This window comes from Chlorocebus sabaeus, chromosome 29, assembly GCF_047675955.1.
Source record: "Chlorocebus sabaeus isolate Y175 chromosome 29, mChlSab1.0.hap1, whole genome shotgun sequence".
NCBI lineage: Eukaryota > Metazoa > Chordata > Mammalia > Primates > Cercopithecidae > Chlorocebus > Chlorocebus sabaeus.
This window is the reverse complement of record NC_132932.1, coordinates 2,159,869-2,169,002: the sequence shown is the minus strand read 5'-3', so window position 1 is coordinate 2,169,002 and position 9,134 is coordinate 2,159,869.

The following is a 9,134-nucleotide window of genomic DNA, read 5'->3' as shown; positions in this document are numbered from 1 at the left end:
TGTACTGGATTAAACAGAGAACCAAGTTTCCCAGAGTTTCCTTTTTTGTATGGTAGCAGGATAAAATTGGCCAAAGAGAAATGTGTGTGAGACATGGAAGGCAAAAGGGAAACAGTAGCCACTGCTCTCCGAAGCAGTTATTTGTCATATGTGACAAATAGACACGGACATGCCCAGCCGGTTCCAGCTTGTCGTCACTCCGTTCCACTCCATGTCTAGCATGCCTTCCTGTTGACCAGTCACCTTCAGATGCCTGGCAATAGGTGAATGGAGATGGTAACCACACAAAGGCAAGAGCTTCCTTAGACTTCTTGAACTTCCCCTTCAAATCACACTTCAGCAGCTGCAGATGCTTGCTTTCTCAGATTAACTGGTTAGAGTTTCCTTCTCTGGCCTTCCCACAGCCCTTAGACCTTCACTTCCCTGTCTCCTTTCACAATCATGTAAAGCCAAATTCCCATAATTAAGCCCCTATCCCATACAACTCATGGTGACATTCCTGTACTTGACTGTACCTTAATTGATGCACTAGGCAAATATAAATTAGTTCAATGGAAAGTTGCCCTGTCTTTAAAAAAATGTGTATCCAGATACCTATTGGGAGAAAGAACAATCAGAAATCTAGTCTTAGCAGAAAAAGAGTAGATCTTTTTTTTTTTATTTTTTTTTTATTTATTATTATTAAACTTCAAGTTGTAGGGTACATGTGCACAACGTGCAGGTTTGCTACATATGTATACTTGTGCCATGTTGGTGTGCTGCACCCATCAACTCGTCATTTACATCAGGTATAACTCCCAATGCAATCCCTCCCCCCTCCCCCCTCCCCATGATAGGCCCCGGTGTGTGATGTTCCCCTTCCCGAGTCCAAGTGATCTCATTGTTCAGTTCCCACCTACGAGTGAGAACATGCGGTGTTTGGTTTTCTGTTCTTGTGATAGTTTGCTAAGAATGATGGTTTCCAGCTGCATCCATGTCCCTACAAAGGACACAAACTCATCCTTTTTTATGGCTGCATAGTATTCCATGGTGTATATGTGCCACATTTTCTTAATCCAATCTGTCAATGATGGACATTTGGGTTGATTCCAAGTCTTTGCTATTGTGAATAGTGCTGCAATAAACATACGTGTGCATGTGTCCTTATAGCAGCATAATTTATAATCCTTTGGGTATATACCCAGTAATGGGATGGCTGGGTCATATGGTACATCTAGTTCTAGATCCTTGAGGAATCGCCATACTGTTTTCCATAATGGTTGAACTAGTTTACAATCCCACCAACAGTGTAAAAGTGTTCCTATTTCTCCACATCCTCTCCAGCACCTGTTGTTTCCTGACTTTTGAATGATCGCCATTCTAACTGGTGTGAGATGGTATCTCATTGTGGTTTTGATTTGCATTTCTCTGATGGCCAGTGATGATGAGCATTTTTTCATGTGTCTGTTGGCTATATGAATGTCTTCTTTTGAGAAATGTCTGTTCATATCCTTTGCCCACTTTTGGATGGGGTTGTTTGTTTTTTTCTTGTAAATTTGTTTGAGTTCTTTGTAGGTTCTGGATATTAGCCCTTTGTCAGATGAGTAGATTGAAAAAATTTTCTCCCATTCTGTAGGTTGCCTGCTCACTCTGATGGTAGTTTCTTTTGCTGTGCAGAAGCTCTTTAGTTTGATGAGATCCCATTTGTCAATTTTGGCTTTTGCTGCCGTTGCTTTTGGTGTTTTAGACATGAAGTCTTTGCCCATGCCTATGTCCTGAATGGTATTACCTAGGTTTTCCTCTAGGATTTTTATGGTATTAGGTCTAACATTTAAGTCTCTAATCCATCTTGAATTAATTTTCGTATAAGGAGTAAGGAAAGGATCCAGTTTCAGCTTTCTACTTATGGCTAGCCAGTTTTCCCAGCACCATTTATTAAATAGGGAATCCTTTCCCCATTTCTTGTTTCTCTCAGGTTTGTCAAAGATCAGATGGCTGTAGATGTGTGGTATTATTTCTGAGGACTCTGTTCTGTTCCATTGGTCTATATCTCTGTTTTGGTACCAGTACCATGCTGTTTTGGTTACTGTAGCCTTGTAGTATAGTTTGAAGTCAGGTAGCGTGATGCCTCCAGCTTTGTTCTTTTGACTTAGGATTGTCTTGGAGATGCGGGCTCTTTTTTGGTTCCATATGAACTTTAAAGCAGTTTTTTCCAATTCTGTGAAGAAGCTCATTGGTAGCTTGATGGGGATGGCATTGAATCTATAAATTACCTTGGGCAGTATGGCCATTTTCACGATATTGATTCTTCCTATCCATGAGCATGGTATGTTCTTCCATTTGTTTGTGTCCTCTTTTATTTCACTGAGCAGTGGTTTGTAGTTCTCCTTGAAGAGGTCCTTTACATCCCTTGTAAGTTGGATTCCTAGGTATTTTATTCTCTTTGAAGCAATTGTGAATGGAAGTTAATTCCTGATTTGGCTCTCTGTTTGACTGTCACTGGTGTATAAGAATGCTTGTGATTTTTGCACATTAATTTTGTATCCTGAGACTTTGCTGAAGTTGCTTATCAGCTTAAGGAGATTTTGGGCTGAGACAATGGGGTTTTCTAAATATACAATCATGTCGTCTGCAAACAGGGACAATTTGACTTCTTCTTTTCCTAACTGAATCCCCTTGATTTCTTTCTCTTGCCTGATTGCCCTAGCCAGAACTTCCAACACTATGTTGAATAGGAGTGGTGAGAGAGGGCATCCCTGTCTTGTGCCAGTTTTCAAAGGGAATTTTTCCAGTTTTTGCCCATTCAGTATGATATTGGCTGTGGGTTTGCCATAAATAGCTCTTATTATTTTGAGGTACGTTCCATCAATACCGAATTTATTGAGCGTTTTTAGCATGAAGGGCTGTTGAATTTTGTCAAAAGCCTTTTCTGCATCTATTGAGATAATCATGTGGTTCTTGTCTTTGGTTCTGTTTATATGCTGGATTATGTTTATTGATTTGCGAATGTTGAACCAGCCTTGCATCCCAGGGATGAAGCCCACTTGATCATGGTGGATAAGCTTTTTGATGTGCTGTTGAATCCGGTTTGCCAGTATTTTATTGAGGATTTTTGCATCGATGTTCATCAGGGATATTGGTCTAAAATTCTCTTTTTTTGTTGTGTCTCTGCCAGGCTTTGGTATCAGGATGATGTTGGCCTCATAAAATGAGTTAGGGAGGATTCCCTCTTTTTCTATTGATTGGAATAGTTTCAGAAGGAATGGTACCAGCTCCTCCTTGTACCTCTGGTAGAATTCAGCTGTGAATCCATCTGGTCCTGGACTTTTTTTGGTTGGTAGGCTATTAATTATTGCCTCAATTTCAGAGCCTACTATTGGTCTCTTCAGGGATTCAACTTCTTCCTGGTTTAGTCTTGGAAGAGTGTAAGTGTCCAGGAAATTATCCATTTCTTCTAGATTTTCCAGTTTATTTGCGTAGAGGTGTTTATAGTATTCTCTGATGGTAGTTTGTATTTCTGTGGGGTCGGTGGTGATATCCCCTTTATCATTTTTAATTGCGTCGATTTGATTCTTCTCTCTTTTCTTCTTTATTAGTCTTGCTAGTGGTCTGTCAATTTTGTTGATCTTTTCAAAAAACCAACTCCTGGATTCATTGATTTTTTGGAGGGTTTTTTGTGTCTCTATCTCCTTCAGTTCTGCTCTGATCTTAGTTATTTCTTGCCTTCTGCTAGCTTTCGAATGTGTTTGCTCTTGCTTCTCTAGTTCTTTTAATTGCGATGTTAGAGTGTCAATTTTAGATCTTTCCTGCTTTCTCTTGTGGGCATTTAGTGCTATAAATTTCCCTCTACACACTGCTTTAAATGTGTCCCAGAGATTCTGGTATGTTGTATCTTTGTTCTCATTGGTTTCAAAGAACATCTTTATTTCTGCCTTCATTTCGTTATGTACCCAGTAGTCATTCAGGAGCAGGTTGTTCAGTTTCCATGTAGTTGAGCGGTTTTGATTGAGTTTCTTAGTCCTGAGTTCTAATTTGATTGCACTGTGGTCTGAGAGACAGTTTGTTATAATTTCTGTTCTTGTACATTTGCTGAGGAGTGCTTTACTTCCTATTACGTGGTCAATTTTGGAGTAAGTACGATGTGGTGCTGAGAAGAATGTATATTCTGTTGATTTGGGGTGGAGAGTTCTATAGATGTCTATTAGGTCTGCTTGCTGCAGAGATGAGTTCAATTCCTGGATATCCTTGTTAACTTTCTGTCTCGTTGATCTGTCTAATGTTGACAGTGGAGTGTTGAAGTCCCCCATTATTATTGTATGGGAGTCTAAGTCTCTTTGTAAGTCAAAAAGAGTAGATCTTAAAAGAACACATGTAGCAAGGTGAGTTGCAAGGGAAAGAAGAGAGGGAAAAAAGGGATGCAGTCTGTGGTCGCCTGCATTTCCATGAAACACTGGCTGTAAAGAATCAAATGTATCACTATGTGAAGATATAGGAATTATTTTTAATTAAAAAATTCTCATCAGGAAGAAATTACTTATAATATAACTGTATGAATAATTTAACATATGTCAATCTAATTCTGTGTTGTTATAATAAAGATACCAAAGGAATAAGCCCACTCCCATGTTTCAGAAATTCCTGGTAGTATAACTGAGTTGTCTTTATTCGAGAAGACAGACTTCTCTAAACGCATCTGGTGACTCAGTTTTGTGTGTGCAAATATGAATATGGATGTGCTATGACAGGTGTCCCCACCCCTCCCCCAACTAATTTCCTGTGCAGAGGCAGCTGTGTCACCCATCCCCACTGATTCTGCAAAGGGCTTGTCATAAAACTGAATAAGGCCAAGATTCAGGCTCTTTAGAGTGGTTACTTCCCTAGGAACAGAAGTGTCAGCGTGACTTTTATAACGTGCTTTGAACACGTTATAAAATTAATAAATTGATAGGCTCATCTTCTGCTCTCCTACAAGCTCAAAACACTGGGAATCTTTTAGACCTCCAGAATGGAACCTCTTGCTCTTGTGTGGCTGAGCCATCATCAGTTCTTGTAATGTTCACCACTCTCAGTAGATAAGAGTTCTATTTCATTCTAATTCTTCTATGATATGATTTAGAATCATTTTAATGACACAGTCTTCAGTGTGAGAACTTCTCCTGGTTCCAGCATACATACCCCAGGAGGAGCAGAATCTCCTCAGGTCTAGGGGACCTAGTGGACTGTAATACTCTCTCTCTTCTCTCTCTCTCTTTCTCTCTCTCTCTTTCTCACACACACACACACACACACACACAACACGCAACAAAGTGAATTCACCACAAATATAAAATTGTGAGCTGCCAATAACCCACAATCAGCCTCAAAGTTTGCTGAAAAAACTTGCACCAACACCCTTCCCAAATAAAACAGTTTTTTTGTAGCAAGGCAAGGAGTCACTCATATCCAGTGATTCAACATGGGACTTGTGGTACATCTGTGCATTGTGTATTTTGTACTTTTGTTGTCTAAATGATGTGTGTGTCTGTGTGTCTGTGTGCATGTGTGCGAGAGCACGAGCGAGAGAGATTTACAGTTCACTAGGCCCCATGGACCTGGAAAATCAGCCTTCTTATACATGATTCATGCATGGATCCTCATGTTTTGCCTGTGACCACCCTTCCTAACATCAAGTCATAAATTTCCTACACACAGATACTGAAATTCAACTATAATGAACTGATTTCATTTGCTGAGCACTCCTGGCTATAATTTTTCTGTGTGCTTTTAAAATTGCAGTTAACTTTGCCCAGAATGCCCTTTTCCTACACAGCCAACTCATCAATCTTCCTTTATCTCTTAAGGCCCCAGCTGAAGAGCTCTACCTTTGTAGGGTCTTCCCTGACTCCACACTGCTAACTTCCTCAGCAGAACTAATGGATCGCCATTATGTTTTCCTCATAAAAACACTCATGTTTCATGCTATGTTGTAAATATGTAGTTACACATTTGTCTTTCTCTTCAGATTATCAGGTATTTATGAATGAAGATTGTCCCATAACCATATATATATATTTTTTTGTGTGTGTGTGTGTGAGATGGAGTTTTGCTCTTGTTACCCAAGCTGGAGTCCAATGGCGTGATCTCAGCTCACTGCAACTTCCACCTCCTGGGTTCAAACGATTCTCCTGCCTCAGCCTCCCAAGTAGCTGGGATTACAGGCAGGTGCCACCACGCCCAGGCTGGTCTCGAAATCCTGACCTCAGGTGATCCACCCGCCTTGGCTTCCCAAAGTGCTGAGATTACAGGCGTGAGCCATGACGCCCGGCCAGATTTAATATATTAATGGATTTAAAACACTTTTAATAGAGGCGTTTTCACTTTTCTGAGTATTTGTTTCATTATTCTTCAAGTGAAAATTCAAAACGTTTATTACAGTAATAAAATGTGCATCAAATATTATTTTATTATGTGTTATCTGTCTTTGCTAAAAATAATTTCAAAAAATATTTTGGAATTTAATCTTAGCTGAAATCACTAGTTGCCGTACTAATTCAGCATTAAAAGTACAATTGATTCTGCTTCCTTCCTCCATCATAGTAAACCATGGAGAAATACACTACCTGTGGACCAAGAGTGAAGGTAAGCAGCTGTGTTGCCTTTTTGGCATCTTTTGGTAAATTTCATGAATATATTGTCTATAGACTTTACAGGATTATGTCACCATTTTTCTCATTTGAAAATACAGAACACAGTAAATGATCTCATTCAAATTCCAAAAGAAATAATTTCAGTTCAGAAGTTGATCTAATACAGAAGATAAATTTTGTTGTGATGATTTGTGTTTTTAAGAGAGGTACCCAGAATTTAAATTTAATTTAATTATGTTGTGCTATTTATAATATAGAAAATATGGGCACATTTGAAGACCATATTAGAATTCAATTACACTAAAGACTAAGCTACAAAACTTCTCTGTGTTCTAAATTCATAATCATTGTATTAAAATAAAACATCATACCCATACATGTCCCCAGTAAGTATCAATCCTTATTAACGTTTTTAAATGAGATGTCTGCCTTAGTATGCCAGTTGACAAGGTGTCAGTCATTTGACCTTATGTAATTCTCTTATTTTCAGCTATCATTTTCTACTATTGCTCTCTGTGTGTGTGTGTGTGTGTGTGTTCTCTAAAAACCTTTCCTTCTCTTTCACTCTTGTTTTTTAACTTTTTGTGGAGAAGGCATTATAAAGTTATCTTCAGGAAATACAGAAACACTTTTACAAAAACTTTCTACATTTGAACTAAAGGGGGCAGTGCTTCCTTTCATAAAGATAAATAACTTTATAGCTGAGCACAGGGTTGTTCATATGTAAAATGAAGGGTCTGTAGAAGGACATAAATAAAGCATAGGAGGTTGAAGTCAGATTTACAGCTTTCTGTACAGGAGACAAGACAACCTGCGTCTTCACAGGAGAAATGGGCATGCTCCTGGGGGCATCACTGCTGATTCTGTGGCTTCAGCCAGACTGTGAGTTGTGCATGGGAGGTTTGAATATAGTAGGAAAAGCTACAAGGAACACTAAAAGGCTGGGAGATAATTGGAGAAGTTTTGTTTTGTTTTCTGAATCATGATGGTTTCCTGTGGGGACATTAAAAATAAAACTGAAAATCTGTTATTCTCTTTCCAAACAGGGGTAAATAGTCAACAGAAGAATGATGACCAGCAAGTGAAGCAAAATCCACCATCCCTGAGTGTCCAGGAAGGAGGAATTTCTATTCTGAACTGTGACTATACTAACAGCATGTTTGATTATTTCCTATGGTACAAAAAATACCCTGCTGAAGGTCCTACATTCCTGATATCTATACGTTCTGTTAAGGATAAAAATGAAGAGGGAAGATTCACAGTCTTCTTAAACAAAAGTGCCAAGCACCTCTCTCTGCACATTGGGGCCTCCCAGCCTGGAGACTCTGCAGTGTACCTCTGTGCAGCAAGCGCACAGTGCTCTCCAGGCACCTGCAGCCCATCCTCAAACCTGCTTTGGGGACTCAGACTGGGAGGCACACAGACTCTCTTCCATTTACACACGGCAGTGTGAGAAATTATGCTTTGAAGTAAGTGAGGCAAGTTGAGCTTAAAGAAAGACTGATACATGACAAGCCTTACAAATAAGAAAATTCCCTGAGTTTTAGAGTGTTTAAGAGTCTAACCACTCTCCTTTTCTACTTTCAGAAAGAGGTTGCTGATTTAGCTAAAGCATAAATCTCTGGTGATGCTTTGTTTGTGCTAGCTTCTGGAATGAGGGTGCCCAGTCTCCCTTGTATACTAGGGGCCAACAATGTGTGTTTGGAACGGGAAAACCAAGATCACACTGTAGATTCTTTCAGTGATGAATATTTCCTGAGATGTCGTTTCTTTTAGTTTTTCTCAGTGTACAGGCATTTCTGAGCAAAGAATTGCATATGTGAGTACTAACCTATGTATATCTGCATATCTATAAATATTTCTATACGTAGCATAACCATCAGTGTCTATATTAAGTTAAACATTCGTTCTTATCGATGTCTCCAATGCTAAATCATTACCACATGGATCACACTAGCCTCCTCCCCTTGCTTATCTATAAATTCCCATTACAGGGGTGCACAGCCTGGCTCTCACTGTTAACAAAAAGTTATTCAGTAATACTTGTTACAACATGGTGAGGCAGAATTTATTTAGGACCACCATGATAGGTACAGAGACCACTGCAACAGGACTTTGCAGTAAGGGAGAAGAATTGAACTCAACTGGGAACACAGCATAAACAAGTGGAGATTTCTAGCCAAGATTAGGGGTTAGTGGATGGGAAATTACTAAGAGGAAACATCAGAACCAAGGGATATTCTGGCTAGACTGGCCAAACAGGATTCTTGCTGAAGACAGGTCAGGGTAATCAGACATCAAATCACCTGGGGGATGAAAGAGGATGAGGAACCCAGTTAGATAAGGAGTGTAATCAGATATCAAGCGGAGGATGGGGAGGGCAGCAGGGGAGGGTGTGGTTCTTGCTAAACTGACCTGGAAGGATTCTTGTTAAGACTAGATTTTACAAGAAAATGCAGAGATGAACTTAGGAGAAACTTCAAAGCCTGACTAAAGTTTGGTCAAGCAAATAATTTTTGTCATCACCAC